Source organism: Bos indicus x Bos taurus, chromosome 14, assembly GCF_003369695.1.
Source record: "Bos indicus x Bos taurus breed Angus x Brahman F1 hybrid chromosome 14, Bos_hybrid_MaternalHap_v2.0, whole genome shotgun sequence".
Lineage (NCBI taxonomy): Eukaryota > Metazoa > Chordata > Mammalia > Artiodactyla > Bovidae > Bos > Bos indicus x Bos taurus.
The window spans coordinates 36106415-36123937 of record NC_040089.1 but is presented as its reverse complement, the minus strand read 5'-3'; the positions used below and the strand labels follow the sequence as shown (position 1 = coordinate 36123937).

Below are 17523 nucleotides of genomic sequence, written 5' to 3'. Positions count from 1 at the left end.
AAATACTTAGAATAAAAATGAAGGGTAGAGGTTAAGCATCTTCCCTAGGACAGCCAGTGAGAGTGAGCAGAAGGGTTTCCTGTGTTGATATAAACAACTCTCACTGTCACCAAAGAGACTTAACTGACTCCCCATCTCACTGTACACTTATGTCATAGTTGAACTCCAGATGATATTTTGATATCATTAAAGATGGGTGTGGGGAAGCGATATGAATAAAATTAACAAGTGATTTGGATTTGTATAACTCTAGTATCAAGTTTCTTCCTAACTAGATTATGAAATCTTTGCAAGAAGAGAATATTTAGAAAATATTTCTTTTATCTCAGTATCTCCAGTGCAATCACACTGTCCGGTATGTAGCAAGAACTAGTTCAACATTATTTAAACATCAGTTAGTCAGTAGTCAGAATTTTGAAACAGTGGAGGACTTCAGATACTAGGCCCTGAAGAGTTTCCTAAACTGTCTTCTGTCTTTTGCAACAGTAACATCAAGAAGGGCTTCCCAGATGGCTCAGTGGTAAAGAATCTACTTGCTAATGCACGAAATGCAGGTTTGATACCTGGGTCAGGAAGATCCCCAGAGAAGAAAATGGCAACCCAGTCCAGTATTCTTGCCTTGGAAATCTCACGGACAGAGGAACCTGCCGAGCTACAGTCCCGAGGGTCGCAAAAGAATGGCACACGACTTAGTGACTAAACAACAACAACAACAATATCAGGAAAAGGTAATTCCACATTCAAAAATTTGAGAGGTCCAGCATACGCATTTTTCTAGAGTTATCATATTCATTAGCACCCTAAAGGCCCTGAAAAATTCTGCCATTAAGAAACATTTTACTCTGATTAATCTGGTGTGGAACACTCTTTCTCTTTTTCTTAATTAACAAAATGTTAATGTTATACTCAAGACTATTTGGGAAGAGTGATTCTGTTCTAATCACTAAATGCAATAGAATATTTAGTGAGCTAGTTCAACTTCTCCCAGCTGGTTGATAGCAGAGCTGGGGCTAAAATCAAGTCTCTTAACTTTTATTCCAATGTTTTTCTTTCCACTGTAACAGGCAGCAATTGTCGCTTAATGATAATTATGGGTGACAACAGTTGGAATGCCTCTGCTGCTAAGGGAAGGCGATTAAAGAGAAAAAAAGCATCATCAACACTTTATGGAAAACTTTTTAAAGTGATTATTCATATTGTATGTAAAAAATCTAGGAAAAAAAGTGTTTTCATTAGTAATTCACTATTAATTAAAATGCATGTCATTCGAAGTAGTGTCAATTGATGGTGTATTAGAAAACTCTTTGCTATCTGGTGCATTGTGCCTGTTTATATCTCCTTAGTGGAATTTTAATAAATCATCATAAGGGTGACTTTAATGGCTTATTTGAAGAAAACAAAGAATATCTCTTTCAGAAAGTCAGAAGGAAAATTGGATGGTGGGTGTCTAAATCAAACATTAAAGCTAGTATTAGAGGTCTGTTAGAAAGAAATTTTCTATTCCCCAGGAGCTATTGAGGCATAAGCAAAGTGGAACAGAAGACCCAAATGAAGTCTTTCTATTGCTTAAAAAATTGAATCTTCACTGATTTGAAGAAAGCTAGCGGAGAAAGTTATTATTTATTGAGCATTTATTTTTATCAGATATAATGTGTTATTTCACTTTATCCTTATAATATTTGTGAATGATGAACCGCATTATCACCCTCTTTCTACAGACAGAAAATTGAGGCATGGAGAGGTTAAGTAACTTTCTCTAGGAAGCATAATTAGGAAGTAATATGAGTGCCATTGGATCTCAAGCTTCAAGTTCTTTCATCGTTCCTTATTACATAAACTATTATTAACTTTCAAAGAAAAGTGTTGAAACAATGACCTCAGTTCCAAGTAGGTGTTAGAGAATGTACTGGACATGTGGTTCATCAGTCTCATTCTGGGTCTTCGATGGAGGTGTCTGATGATGCCTCAGTTCAGTTCAGTTCAGTTCAGTCACTCAGTTGTGTCCGACTCTTTGCGACCCCATGAATCGCAGCACACCAGGCCTCCCTGTCCATCCTGCAAAGTCTACATCTAGAGGATGAAGCTGAACCTCCTCTGGGATCCAAGCGCTTAGCCTTCAAGGAAGCAAACAAAGATAAACACAAATGAACACCACCAACCACAAAAAGGATTACTCAGAACAAGAAAGAAAACAATGAAAACTAGAAACAAAGTTGGTTAATTTTTTCATCTCAGCCTTTCTTGGTAAGTAGAGCATAAAGTTGTCATAAAATATCAGATCAGTCATTGAAAAGGAAATTTTTAAAAATTAGTATTGCTGTTTATGTACAGAATAATCAAATGCCCTTCTCAGCAAGTCCAGAAGTTTTTCTTCAGGAATGGCTCGGCAAGCCAGTGTGACTAATGATTGCATTTTGAAACAGACTAAGGCAGACACCTTACATGAATACTGGACAAACCATAGCTTTGACTACACAGACCTTTGCTGGCAAAGTAATGTTTCTGCTTTTTAATATGCTATCTAGGTTGGTCATAGTTTTTCTTCCAAGGAGCAAGTGTCTTTTAATTTCATGGCTGCAGTCACCATCTGCAGTGATTTTGGAGCCCAGGAAAATAGTCTGTCACTGTTTCCATTGTTTCCCCATCTATTTGTCATTAATTGATGGGACCAGATGCCATGATCTTTGTTTTTTGAATGTCGAGTTTTAAGCCAGCCCTTTCACTCTCCTCTTTCACTTTCATCAAGAGGCTCTTTAGTTCCTCTTTGCTTTCTGCCATAAGGGTGGTGTCATCTTCATATTTGAGGCTATTGATATTTCTCCCGGCAATCTTGATTCCAGCTGTGCTTCATCCAGCCTGGCATTTTGCATGATGTACTCTGCATTTAAGTTAAATAAGCAGGGTAACAATATACAGCCTTGACGTACTCCTTTCCCAATTTGGAACCAGTCTGTTGTTCCATGTCTGGTTGCAACTGTTGCCTCTTGACCTGTATACAGTTTTCTTAGGAAGCAAGTCAGGCTGTCCGGTATTCCCATCTCTTAATGAGATGGGAATACCGGACAGTTTGTTGTGATCCACACAATCAGAGGCTTTGACATAGTTAATAAAGCCGAAGTAGATGTTTTTCTGGAACTCTCTTTCTTTTTCAATAATCCAGTGACCTATGGTTTTTCTAGTAGTCATGTATGGATGTAAGAGTTGGACCATAAAGAAAGCTGAGTGCCAAAGAATTGATGCTTTTGATCTGTGGTGTTGGAGAACTCTCTTGAGAGTCCCTTGGACTGCAGGGAAATCAAACAAGTCAGTCGTAAAGGAAATCAGTCCTGAATATTCATTGGAAGGACTGATGCTAAAGCTGAAGCTGCAATACTTTGGCCACCTGACACGATGAACTGACTCATTGGAAAATACCCTGCTGCTGGGAAAGATTGAATGCAGGAGAAGGAGATGACAGAGGATGAGATGGTTGGATGGCATCACCAGCTCAATGGACATGAGTTTGAGCAAGCTCTGGAGTTGGTGATGGACAGGGAAGCCTGGCATGCTGCAGTCCATGGGGTCACAAAGAGTTGGACACAACTGGGTGACTGAACTGATGGCAGATACCTTAATGTCTGTATCTCTTTGGACTGCATCTTTGTGTATTCATAAGAAAAGGAGATGATAGTATTATGCCGAATATCTTCATTAAATACAGTTTTAATCTCTGATGTGGAATATCTGGACAATAATGAATGAAGATGCAATTTTCTGAAATTGTCTTCCTCTTTCCATCCACATAGATGACGGGCTAGCATGTGATCCTCAGTAATTCTTCCCCATCCTTCACTGACCTCTGTTCTTTATGCTCACTCAGTCATCTTAGTTCCATCTTAGCCTTTGACCTCTTGATCCATCTCTTACATATCAGAGTCTGAACCATCACTTCTCGTCCATTCTCTCTCCCATTTCTTTGTCCCTATTACATCAAAGCTAGTGGAGGTGAGAGAATTCCAGTTGAGCTATTCCAAATCCTGAAAGATGATGCTGTGAAAGTGCTGCACTCAATATGCCAGCAAATTTGGAAAACTCAGCAGTGGCCACAGGACTGGAAAAGGTCAGTATTCATTCCAGTCCCAAAGAAAGTCAGTGCCAAAGAATGCTCAAACTACCACACAATTGCACTCATCTCACACTCTAGTAGAGTAATGCTTAAAATTCTCCAAGCCAGGCTTCAGCAATATGTGAACCGTGAACTTCCTGATGTTCAAGCTGGTTTTAGAAAAGGCAGAGGAACCAGAGATCAAATTGCCAACATCCGCTGGATCATGGAAAAAGCAAGAGAGTTCCAGAAAAACATCTATTTCTCTTTATTGACTATGCCAAAGCCTTTAACTGTGTGGATCACAATAAACTGTGGAAAATTCTTCAAGAGATGGGAATACCAGACCACCTGATCTGCCTCTTGAGACATCTGTATGCAAGTCAGGTCAGGAAGCAACAGTTAGAACTGGACATGGAACAACAGACTGGTTCCAAATAGGAAAAGGAATACGTCAAGGCTGTATATTGTCACCCTGTTTATTTAACTTATATGCAGAGTACATCATGAGAAACGCTGGACTGGAAGAAACAGAAGCTGGAATCAAGATTGCCAGGAGAAATATCAATAACCTCAGATATGCAGATGACACCACCCTTATGGCAGAAAGTGAAGAGGAACTCAAAAGCCTCTTGATGAAAGTGAAAGTGGAGAGTGAAAAAGTTGGCTTAAAGCTCAACATTCAGAAAATGAAGATCATGGCATCCGGTCCCATCACTTCATGGGAAATAGATGGGGAAACAGTGGAAACAGTGTCAGACTTTATTTTTTTGGGCTCCAAAATCACTGCAGATGGTGACTGCAGCCATGAAATTAAAAGACGCTTACTCCTTGGAAGGAAAGTTATGACCAACCTAGATAGCATATTCAAAAGCAGAGACATTACTTTGCCAACAAAGGTCCATCTACTCAAGGCTATGGTTTTTCCAGTGGTCATGTATGGATGTGAGAGTTGGACTGTGAAGAAGGCTGAGCGCCGAAGAATTGATGTTTTTGAACTGTGGTGTTGGAGAAGACTCTTGAGAGTCCCTTGGACTGCAAGGAGATCCAAACAGTCCATTCTAAAGGAGATCAGCCCTGGGATTTCTTTGGAAGGAATGATGCTAAAGCTGAAACTCCAGTACTTTGGCCACCTCATGCAAAGAGTTGACTCATTGGAAAAGACTCTGATGCTGGGAGGGACTGGGGGCAAGAGGAGAAGGGGACGACAGAGGATGAGATGGCTGGATGGCATCACTGACTCGATGGACATGAGTCTGAGTGAACTCCGGGAGTTGGTGATGGACAGGGAGGCCTGGTGTGCTGCGATTCATGGGGTCACAAAGAGTCAGACATGACTGAGCGACTGATCTGATCTGATCTGATTACATCTACTCAAACTGTCCTAATTATTTCAGACTGTCACTCTATTCTCCCTTCACTTTCTTCCCTCCTCAACCAATTTCATGTTTAGATGGATCTAAACTTCAATCAGCACCACCCTAGATTCCTCAAAACTTAACTTTCCTGCCTTCTTCTTCCACCTTTCCTCCTTCTCTGTCTTAGATTCTTCCCTCTCACACACACACCAACCTGTGTAACTCCCTGTCTACCTTCTCTTCTGTTTTTAGGCTTCTAGTTTCTGCAAAACAGAGACCACAAAACCATACTGATTAGGTACCCATTCGATGCTACCTGTGGAACACTGATTAATTTTATAGCTATATAAGACTGTTAATGTATAATCTTTCTCCCTTAGATATTTTCTTATGGAAACATTCATGTGTATCTTCCTCATGCTGACCACTCTCCTGTGCTTTCAGATGATGAAAACTAGCCTTGCAGACTGAGCTCTCCACCCTCAACCAATGAGTCTCAGTTCTTCACCTGTAAAATCTCTCAGTGGGAGTGTACTGTCTGCACAACCTTCAGCTGAATATATTTGTATAAAGTTCCCAAAAAAAAACCCAACCATATGAACTACCATATGACCCAGCAATCCCACTCCTGGGGAGATACCCAGAGAAAAGCATAATTTAAAAAGACACATGCACCCCAGTGTTCATTGCAGCACTATTTACTATAGCCAGAACATGGAAGCAACCTAAATGTCCATCAACAGAGAATGGATAAAGAAGATGTGGTACATATGTACAATGAAATATTACTCAGTCATAAAAAGGAACAAAATTGGGTCATTTGTAGAGATGTCAATGGACCTAGAGACTGTCAGATAGGGTAAAGTAAGTCAGAAAGAGAAAAACAAATATCATATGTTAATGCATATATGTGGAATCTAGAAAAATGCTATAGATGAAAGTGAAGTCACTCAGTCGTGTCCGACTCTTTGTGACTGTAGCCTACCAGGCTCCTCCATCCATGGAGTTTTCCAGGCAAGAGTACTGGAGTGGGTTGCCATTTCCTTCTCCAGGGGATCTTCCCGACCTAGGGATCAAACCCAGGTCTCCCACATTACAGTCAGACACTTTACCATCTGAGCCACCAGAAAAATGGTATAGATGATCTTATTTGCAAAGCAGAATTAAAGACACAGAATAGAGAACAAATGGATGGCTACCAAGGGGGAAAAGGCCAAATGTATGGATACCAAGGATGAACTGGGAGATTGTGATCGATATATATATACTATTGATACTATGTATAAAATAGATAACTAATGAGAACCTACTCTATAGCTCAGGGAACTCTATTCAGTGCTCTGTGGTGACCTAAATGGGAAGAAAATCCAAGAAAGAAGAGATATATGTATACATATAGCTGATTCACTTAGCTGTACAGAAATTAACATTATAAAGCAACTATACCCCAATAAAATTAATTTTAAAAAATATCTATGTAAAATGTGCTATGAACTCCATCTTGGCCTCCCTTTCAGCCATTATTTGATGCTTCATTGAACCATTTCTACATGTAATGCCTGACAAAGGGTGTGCCACTGATAGTGAAACTCCTGCAATTGAGCAAAAAGGAAGAATCATGCTTTTTTTTTTTTTTTAAGAAAGGTTTAAGTTTTTTGAGGTATAAGAAAATTGTATAAGTAGAATGTCTTTGATTTCAAATAACAGAAAATTCTGACTTACAGTGATTTAAATAATAAATAAAAATATATTACCTCACCTAATGAGAGGATAGGTTTCAGAGTTGATACAGTGGCTGAATATCATCAAGGCCCTACGTTTTGCATTTTTTTCTCTGCCTCCTCCCTGTGTTAGCTTTCTCTCAGGCTGTCTTGCCTTAGTGCTATAAGATGGCAGCAGTGATTGCAGAGATAATCAAGAGACAGCAGTGTTCAGAGACAGAAAGAGACTGTCTGTCCCTGGGCCTCCTTCTGTGTGTGTGCACGCTCAGGACTTCCCCAGTAGCTCAGCAGTTAAAAAAAGTAAAGTGCTTAGCTCTGTCCGACTCTTTGCAACCCCACGGACTATAGCTCGCCAGGCTCCTCTGAACATGGGATTCTCTAGGCAAGAATACTGGAGTGGGTTGCCATGCCCTCCTCCAGGGGATCGTCCCTACCCAGGGATTGAACCCGCGTCTCCTATGTCTCCTGCTTTGTAGGCAGATTCCGGCCTTGCCTAGTGGTTCAGATGGTAAAGAATCAGCTTGCAGTGCAGGAGACCTGGGTTCAATCCCTGGGTTGGGACAATCCCCTGGAGAAGGGCATGGCATCCCACTCTAGTATTCTTGCCTGGAGAATCCCATGGACAGAGAATCCAGGCAGGCTACAGTCCATGAGGTAGCAAAAGGGCCTCCTTCTGTCGGTGAGCAAAACTATCCCTAGAACCCTCAGTGGAGTCACCATCACCCACCATGACTACCATGACTGGCTGTCAGTTACAATTTACCTTTGGAGTCAGAAGTGAGGAAAAGTTTGGACACCCAAGCAACTCCAAGGGTAAATCTTAATTAGCTCTAACTAAACTGTCCATGAGAGTCATGATCCATTATTACTGGTTCCAGTGTATGAGGGTCCTAGTTCTAGTGACTCTTCTTGCTACTTCTGTGCCCTTCATTGGTGCACAGGAATCAAATTTGCTACCACAAGACCTGAAAATACATTATGCCGTGTTCTGAGATCCTATCTGCTGGCAGCTAGGATCTGTTTTTGTCCTTGTGGGTCTGACCCACCATGCCATCATCCTGTTTGTGCTCTGTCCTAGTGGCCTTGTCTGTTGATATACACCATAGAGTCATTTCTCTCCCATTGCTCTCCTCCTTTCCTGGGGGAGATGCTCCGGCCTCCACTACTATCAGGTCCTACAAACCTCTGTGGACCTCTTGTGATCACTTCCCATCCTATACCCTTTCCTCTTCTCTCCCAGAGCCCAGGCCAAATGGCACAGAGGTTGACCAGTGTCTAAACTCCTTTTCCTCTCATTTTATTCCTGCTCTCATCCCTCCTACTTCAGGAATCTTTGTACAGTCTAATTGGTAAGAAGACACTCTGATTTATCGTGATTTTATTTGCACCAAATTCTTTCTGCACTTAGTCTTATTAAACTCAAATAGCACATGTGTTAAAAGAGAAGGAGCACTTAAGACTGTCAGAATCTTAGAAAGCTTCATGGAAAAAGTTTTTGAGAGGAGAGTTAAGAATGAGTAGGAATTTTCAGGAATATTGGGGTAGGAATTCAGAATATGGAGACAGTATGTCCAGGAAGAGGGTCTTCTATGAGCAGGCATAGAGTTGCATGAGAACATGAGGTAAAGTAACTAACACTGGTGGGAGATGAGGCCAAGCAGATAAGTAGAGGACTTGGGGGCAAGACTTTCATAAGGCATTTTCATCTTATCTTTTGATGAGACAAGGAGCCATTGAAACACTTAGCACTGAGGCTATAACATGGTTCATACTACACTATAAAAAAGCTCTCTGGCACTGAACTGAAGGGATGACTAGGGGTGGGTAAAATTTGAGACAGGGAGACCACGAGGAAGTTCTTGTTCTTCTATAAGGGAAAACTGATGCAGGCCCACAATATGTTAGTAGGAAAATGACAAACCTAGATAGAATATTAAAAAAAAACAGAGACATTACTTTGCCAACAAAGGTCCATATAGTCAAAGCTATGGTGTTCTCATAAAGCTATTGGAAAAGACCCTGATTATGGGAAAGATTGAAAGGGGGAGGAGAAGGGGATGACAGAGGATGAGATGGTTGGATGGCATCATCAACGCGATGGACATGAGTTTGAGTAGGCTCCAGGAGTTGGTGATGGATAAGGAAGCCTGGCATGCTGCAGTCCATGGAGTTGCAAAGAGTTGGATACGACTAAGTGACTGAACTGAATTGATGGTTTTTCCAGTAGTCATGTATGGATGTGAGAGTTGAACCATAAAGAAGCCTGAATGCCAAAGAATTGATGCTTTTGAACTGTGATGTTGGAGAAGATTCTTGAGAGTCCCTTGGATAGCAAGGAGATCAAACTTGTCAATCCTAAAGGAAATCAATCCTGAATATGCATGGAGGGACTGATGCTGAGGCTCCAATACTTTGGCCACCTGATGTGAAGAGCCAACTCACTGGAAAAGACCCTGAGGCTGGGAAAGATTGAAGGCAGGAGAAGGGGATGACAGAGAATGAGATGGTTGGATGGCATCATTAACTCAATGGACATGAGTTTGAGCAAGCTCCGGCAGATGGTGAAGGACAGGGAAGCCTGGCATGCTGCAGTCCATGGGGTTGCGAAGAGTTGAACATGACTGAGCAACAAAGGAAAATGGTGGTGGGATGGGTGGATATGAAAGGAAGAACTGATAGAAATTCATGATTGATTCAATGCAGAGTGAACGGAAAAGACAAATTCAGGGCAACTCCCAAGTCTCTGGCTTCAGTAAGGGGATGATGGTGGTATCATTATATAAGGTAATGAATGTAAGTTATAGGTATGCTTCTGGGGAAGATAAATCCCTTCTTGAACATGTTGCTTCAGAGAGTGTTCGAGTAGAGAAAATATCAACATTGGCCATATGGATCTGAGACAGGCAAGTCATTTGAGTTGCTATTAATTTGGAAGTCATAAACAGCAAGGTTATAATTAAAATCATGAACAGGCATAAGATTGTCCAGGGATAATATATAGGGTGAGGAAGGGAGGGGAGTAATGAGGAAGTTGGAGAGGAGAGGGGATCTTGAGAATACTTCCACGAAGAATGAGAAGGCTTCAGAGGATACTAATGGCAATCAAGGAGATGACCTGGAGATAGAGTAGACATGAAAAGTGAGGGTAGAACCAGATTTGAATGGTTCAGAAGTGAATTATTGCTGTGTCTGCAAGTTAAGCAATCTTTCCTTTGAAATATCTAATTTTCTTTCTATCCCATCCAATGTACTTTTTGAAAAGTCTCATATTGTATTGCTTTATCCCCAGGAGTCTAATTTGTGTACTTCCTGTTAGAAAAAGAGGGTTCACCTTGAGTAAAAAAAGAAAATCTCCAGGAACCCTAAATTCATATGTCCATATTTGCCATCTCATTTTTTTCCTCTTTCTGGTGAAACTGAAGTGCTGATTTGGTAGGGAAAATGATTTTCCCAACTTTCTTGTCTTAACAACTTTATGAATCTAAACTTTATAATTTTCAATGTGTTGTAGAAATGGAAGAAGTTCCATGAATTTTGAAAAATATTTTCACATATAGGAGAAAATTTAGAATTATTTTCATTGCTCCTTTACATATTAGATAATCCTTAATGGTTCAATTGATGATTATAATTACATTTTAACAATAAAGTAAGTTAAAATAATACAGTGTACTTTCACTTTGATTTCATTTTCTTAAAAATAAAATACTCACAATAACATAGCCTATCTTTCCTGATTTGCCAGGCAAAGCAGAAATAAAATCATGCTGTCTGTGTATAAGGTAAAAATTAACTGTTGTGACACTTCATATTTGTATTCCTCTCTTATCTTCTACATTTTATAAAACTAAAGAGTACTAATTAAAGTTACTATACACTTGAGGAACTAAAAAGAGGAAGAGATCCTTCAATATAAATATTTGATCTAAAAGAATGAGAACAAGCTAGGACAGTATAGCATGTGGTTTAACTAAGTTTTATATAATGAATGAAAGAAACCAAACTAGTTAGCCATAATTTAGGGTAGCTATGACACTTTGAAATGTACAAGAGATGCATAATAAGCAGAGAACCATAAAATATTTGAATCTTTTCAAAATAACTTCTTTACTAATAACTGTATGATTTATAATGTTGTCTATGATGCAGACACAATCACTATTAATGTACCACAATGTTTTAAAATCTCAGAGTCATTACCCTCAAAAACCTTAGTTCTATAAATATTCCTGCCTCATTCATTTTGTCATACTGTGCAGCACTGAAATAATATAAAGTGACATTTACTATAAAAAGCATACCTCTATGTGTGTTACAACATACATGGCTATCATAAAATTCCAAGCACAAATAGAGACATCTCTGTGACATGTACCTATTTATTTCAGAAAAGGCCATTTGGGAGTTTTTAATTAGCCTAGTAACTTATCTAAACTTGTCAAGATTATTACAGGCTGCATGGAAGATAATTATACTGCAGATAATTTGTGCAACAAATATTTGCATTCAATCTACGAACAACTTTCCCAACCCTTGAAATAGTCATAAAAGGACATGCTAAGTCACTTCAGTCGTGTCCAACTCTTTGTCTGTAGCCCACCAGACTCCTCTGTCCATGAAATTCTCTAGGCAAGAGAATTGGAGTAGGTTGCCATGCTCTCCTCCAGGGGATCTTCCTGATCCAGGGACTGAACCCATGTCTTGTGTCTCCTGCATTGGCAGGAGGATTCTTTACCACTAGTGCCACCTGGGAAGTCCCTAACGCCACCTGGAAAGCTCATAAAAGGACACTAACCTGTAATTGGGCATCATCTTTTATATACAGAGAGAACAGAGATGAAATTATTTCTTCTCATCATTTGTAGGGTGTCTTTCAAGTGTTTTTAGAAAATGAAGTTAAAAATTCACTGTGATAAGAAAAATAACATCAAAAAATCAACATAATAACAAGTTGTTTATTTGAAAATTAATAAAGTAGATAAACCTATGGTGATCTGGGAAGCCCTGGTGGTTCAGTGGTAAGGAATCTGCCTTCCAGTGCAGGAGATGCAGATTCGATCCAAACTCAGGAAGATTCATTGAGCGAGGGCATGGCAACCCCCTCCAGCATTCTTGCCTGGAAAATCCTATGGACAGGAAAACTTGGTGGGCTACAGTCCATGGGGTTGCAAAGAGTCAAACACAGCTGAGTGCACACACACATACATCATGATCTGGAGAAGTAAGAAAAGACAAATGACATTGGAAATGACAAAGCATATGTAGTAGCTATGGATCCAGCAGAGTTTAAAAAACAGCTGAATGACATTAAAGAAGTTATTCCAATAATTTTGCAAAGATAAATGAAATTTATATGTTTCTAAGAAAAAAGTGACTTACCTAAAGAACTTCAAGAAGAGATAGAATCTGAAAATATATACAATCACTAAAGAAATTGAATTAATAGTTCAAATTCCTCTAATAAAGAAAACACTAGGTGTAGATGTTTTTATGGATAGGCACCAACATACACTCAAGAAAAAGATCATTTCATTGTTTATAAAGTTTTCTAAAACACAGAAAAGAAGGGAACACCCCCTGTGGTAGATTATGGTGGTGGTCTTCACTTTTCCTTCTCTCTCTAGAATAATACATCCCTGCTCTACCCACTCTACTCATATTGCCCTTCTTCTGTATAGAGAGGAAGAGGGTTCTGATATCTCTTTCTCTTCTTTTAAGGACATCAGTCTTATTGAATTAGGATCCCACCCACATGACCTCATTTAACATTAATTAGTTTCTTAAAGGAGCTATCTCCAAACACACTTAACATTGGTTGTTAGAACTTCAACTCATGGATTTTGGGAGACACAATGCATTCCATAACAGTGAGAATAGAAATCCATGGGAACTCATCTTCTCTTGGTGGTGGTATGTGTGGCAAATTGTCTCAGCTATTTTAGAAAACATTTGACAGCACCCCAAAGATTGAAGTTGTACATTCCCTGTGGTCTAGCGATTCCACTCCTAAGAGTAAGAAATCCTTAAGATTGCTCTATTAAGCAAATAAAAGCACAAGACACCTAGTTAAATTAAATTCCAGAGATTTGACAAATAAATCTTGGTATATCCCAATTTTGCATGGGGCATACTTACATTCAAAAACTATTCAATTTTTTCTCCAAAATTCAAACTGAATTGGATGCTCTGTTTTATATTTGGCAACCCTAGAAACTCATGCATGTATGCTCCAGGAAGCATGTACAAGATTGCTCTTAGGAACGTTGTTTGTAACACAAAAACAAACAACCTGGAAATAACTCACACATTTATAAATTGTGAGGTATCAGACTCTAAATGTGGATAAGCTCTTTTTATATGTATCCTCTGGGGGGAATATCAGAAGCTCAATACTGAGAGGAAAAAAGCAAGTCACAGCAAAAATGTACAGGAAGTAATCCCACCTGTGTGCTTAGCTGCTCATTGTGTCCGACTCTCTGCAGCCCCGTGGACTGTAGCCCACCACGCAAGAATACTGGAGTGAGTTGCCATTTCCTTCTCAGGGGGATCTTCCCAACCCAGGGACTGAATCCACATCTCTCGCATCTCCTGCAATGGCAGGTGGATTCTGTACCACTAGCGCCACCTAATTTCACATTATGTAGCTTCAAAATGATGCAATAAAAAAACAGTATGTTTTAAAATATAAATGTGGGAAAACAATGCAGCAAAGTAAGAGAAAGAAGACCACAAAAGTCAGGGTGGGGATTACTTCTGAGGAGAAAGAATGGAGATGAGGTGGATGATGCATCGTTTCTTAAGCTGATTGCTGAGAATGTGAGTTTAGGGTTTGTTAGTGTAATCCCTTCCCCACCACTGCCAGCAAGCTCCCCAAGGGGGCATAGTCTTGTTCAGTGTATCCGCCTGACACCAAGCCCAATGCCTGACACAGAGTGAATTTGGTGGTTGATTGTTAACTTTCACATATAAATTCAAAATAAATTATAATAAATTAATTCTGAAAGGTTTCAGATTAGGTCATCTGTAACACTGCCGTGTTACAGTGTAACTGTAGCCATGAAATTAAAAAACGGTCCTTTGAAGGAAAGCTATGACAAACCTAGACAACATATTAAAAAGCAGAGACATCACTTTGCCAAAAACGTTCTGTCTGGTCAAAGCAATGGTTTTTCCAGCAGTCATGTATGGATGTGAGAGTTGGACCATAAAGAAGGCTGAGCACCGAAGAAGTGATGCTTTTGAACTGTGGTGCTGGAGAAAGACTCCTGAGAGTCCCTTGGACTGCAAGGAGATCCAACCAATCAATCCTATTGGGAATCAACTCTAAATGTTCATTGGAAGGACTGTTGCTGAAGCTGAAGCTCCAATGCTTGGGCCACCTGGTATTAAGAGCCAACTCATTCAAAAAGACCCTGATGCTGGGAAAGATTGAAGGCAAAAGGAGAAGTGGGTACCAGAGGATGAGATGGTTAGATAGCATCACCGACTCAATGGACATGAATTTGAACAAACTCCGGGAGATGGTGGAGGACAGGGCAGCCTGATGTGCTGCACTCCATGGGGCCACAAAGACTTGGACACAACTTATCAACTAAACCACAACATCTGTAACAAGTCATTCTCTAATTAGGCACTTTTTCTTACTATGAACACTTGAGTGATAATGGCAGTTTTGAAAACATTCTCAGAGGCGTATAAGTAAACAGTGGAATTATATGGTGCTGGCTTGTTTAATCTTTTCTAGGATCATACCAGTCCCATCAGTGCATGAAGGATTTTCTCCATGGTAACATTTCCTTGAATGCAAAAGCTTTGTGGACTTTGAAAGCACTCAATCAGGGATGCTATTCCTGCCAAATCCAAATCTTGATGAATTAGAACCTTGAACCAAAAGGAAACTGGTTATACCTCATGTTCTGTGTGTTGGAAAGAAGACACAGACTATGGCCTGTGGATCTCTGCACTTTAATTATTGCTGTAAAAGACTGGTACACAATATCTTCTCTAAGCAAGGAACAAAATATGACAAACATATGCTTTATTTTTGTGTATCAGAACAAGAGGAGAGCCAGTTGACTCTTGTCCCTTCACTCTGCTAAAGGATACCATGCCTCCAACTTGCAGGAGAGCTTATAATTTATAAGGGTAAATGTTGGATATATTTCTAAGACTAATTGAAACCTTTGGGATTACTGAGACATGCAAACACTGATATGAGTACAGATAAACAGAGATGGAGTGCCCATAGTAAGCTATTGCTACAGCTTTAATGCCATGGATTAAAAATAGAACATCATTTGAGGTATTATAGACTATCCAGTAATAAAGGTAATTACTGATAGATATAAATATATGATTTTAGACACATTCAATTTAGAAAATATTTATTGAGTGCCTACTCTGTGTTGGGCAATGTTCTAGGCTCTATACAGTGATCAAAACAAAGTTCTCAATCCTTGTGGAATTTAAATCTGAGGCGGGAGGCAAGACAGATAGTTCAGTTCAGTCGCTCAATCGTATCTGACTCTTTGTGACCCCCATGGACTGCAGCACGCCAGGCGTCCCCGTCCTTCACCAGCTCTCAGTGCTTGCTCAGACTCATGTTTATTGAGTTGGTGATGCCATCCTTCTCATCCTCTGTCATCCCCTTCTCCTCCAGCCTTCAATCTTTCCCACATCAGCGTCTTTTCAAATGAGTCAGTTCTTCGCATGAGGTGGCCAAAGTTTTGGAGTTTCAGCTTCAGCATCAGTCCTTCCAATGAATATTCAGGACTGATTTTCTTTAGGATGGACTGGTTGGATCTCCTTGCTGTCCAAGGGACTCTCAAGAGTCTTCTCCAACACCACAGTTCAAAAGCATCAATCCTTCAGCACTCAGCTTCTTTATCGGAGAAGGCAATGGCACCCCACTCCAGTACTCTTGCCTGGAAAATCCCATGGACGCAGGAGCCTGGTAGGCTGCAGTCCATGGGGTCGCTAAGAGTCGGACACGACTGAGCGACTTCAATTTCACTCTTCACTTTCATGCATTGGAGAAGGCAATGGTAACCCACTCCAGTGTTCTTGCCTGGAGAATCCCAGGGATGGGGGAGCCTGGTGGGCTGCCGTCTGTGGGGTCGCACAGAGTAGGACACGACTGAAGCGACTTAGCAGCAGCAGCAGCAGCAGCAGCTTTCTTTATAGTCCAACTCTCACATCCATACATAACTCCTGGAAAAACCATACCTTTGACTAGACAGACCTTTGTTGGGAAAGTAACGTCTCTGTTTTTAAATAGGCTGTCTAGGTTGAGTGAGTGAGTGAGTGAAGTCTCTCAGTCGAGTCCGACCCTTTGCGACCCCGTGGACTGTAGCCACAGCTACCATGCTCCTCCGTCTGTGGGGTTCTCCAGACAAGAATACCGGAGTGGGTTGCCATGAGGATAGCCAATATAGTATAAATTATAAGGTGATGATATTATAGCAAAAAAAAAAAGAAGAGGAGGAGAGTGGGATAATGGTCTAATATTTTGGATAAATTAGTCAGGTTGAGTAAGTGTCATAGAAAACAAGAGTTAAGCAAAGAATGGTTGGAGGTGAGGGAGTTAGCTATGCAGATGTCTGAAAAAGCATTCTGAGCAGACTGGTGGCCCATGCATGTTTATTTTTCAGGGAACGGGAAGGAGGCCAGAATGACCAACATGGTAATTAGTTTATTGGTTAAGTTAATGCAATAAAATCTTAATGGCTTATCAGAACAGAAATCTAATATTTTATTCACATAAGTCTGCTTCATTCAGGAGCCCAGGTTGATGACAACTCTGTTATCTTCAACAGGTGACTTTCAAGGTAACCTTGGATGTTGATATCCAGCAGGTGGTAGAAGAGAATATGAAGAATTACAAAAAGAGTTTTATGGGCCGGGGTTAGGGTGACTAACTCCCCATTTGCCTGGGAATGCTGGGTTCCCCAGGATGTGGGAACAGGAGTACCTGGTAACTGTTGGCCAGACCTAGAAATGCCTTGTGGTAGGTACATGTCTTGGCCAGAAGTCAGTTGCACATTATGCAGGGAGACATGAGGTCCCATCACTCTCATCCCACCAATACCTCTCCCCCGAGAAGAATGATTCCCAAAAGCAATAACTATAATGTATGCCTTTAAAGATTTTTTTAATTGAAGTATAATTGACTTACAATACTACATCATCTTCAGATGTATGACACAGTGATTTGATATTTTTAAACATTACAAAATGATCACCATGATAAGCCTAGTTACCATCACCATACACAATTACAGTGTTCCTGACTATATTTCCTATGCTGTACATTGCATCCCCAGTGACTCGTTTATTTTATATAATATGTGTGTTTGCAGTG

General features: G+C 40.2%; 1 long non-coding RNA gene across 1 annotated transcript; it reads left to right on the top strand.

The window, feature by feature from the left end:
• Positions 1-573: 573 nt before the first annotated feature.
• On the top strand, positions 574-1452 carry LOC113903953. The gene is made up of 2 exons (XR_003514360.1): positions 574-728; positions 1065-1452. It is a non-coding gene; the product is annotated as an uncharacterized LOC113903953 (long non-coding RNA).
• The last annotated feature ends 16071 nt before the right edge of the window (positions 1453-17523 follow it).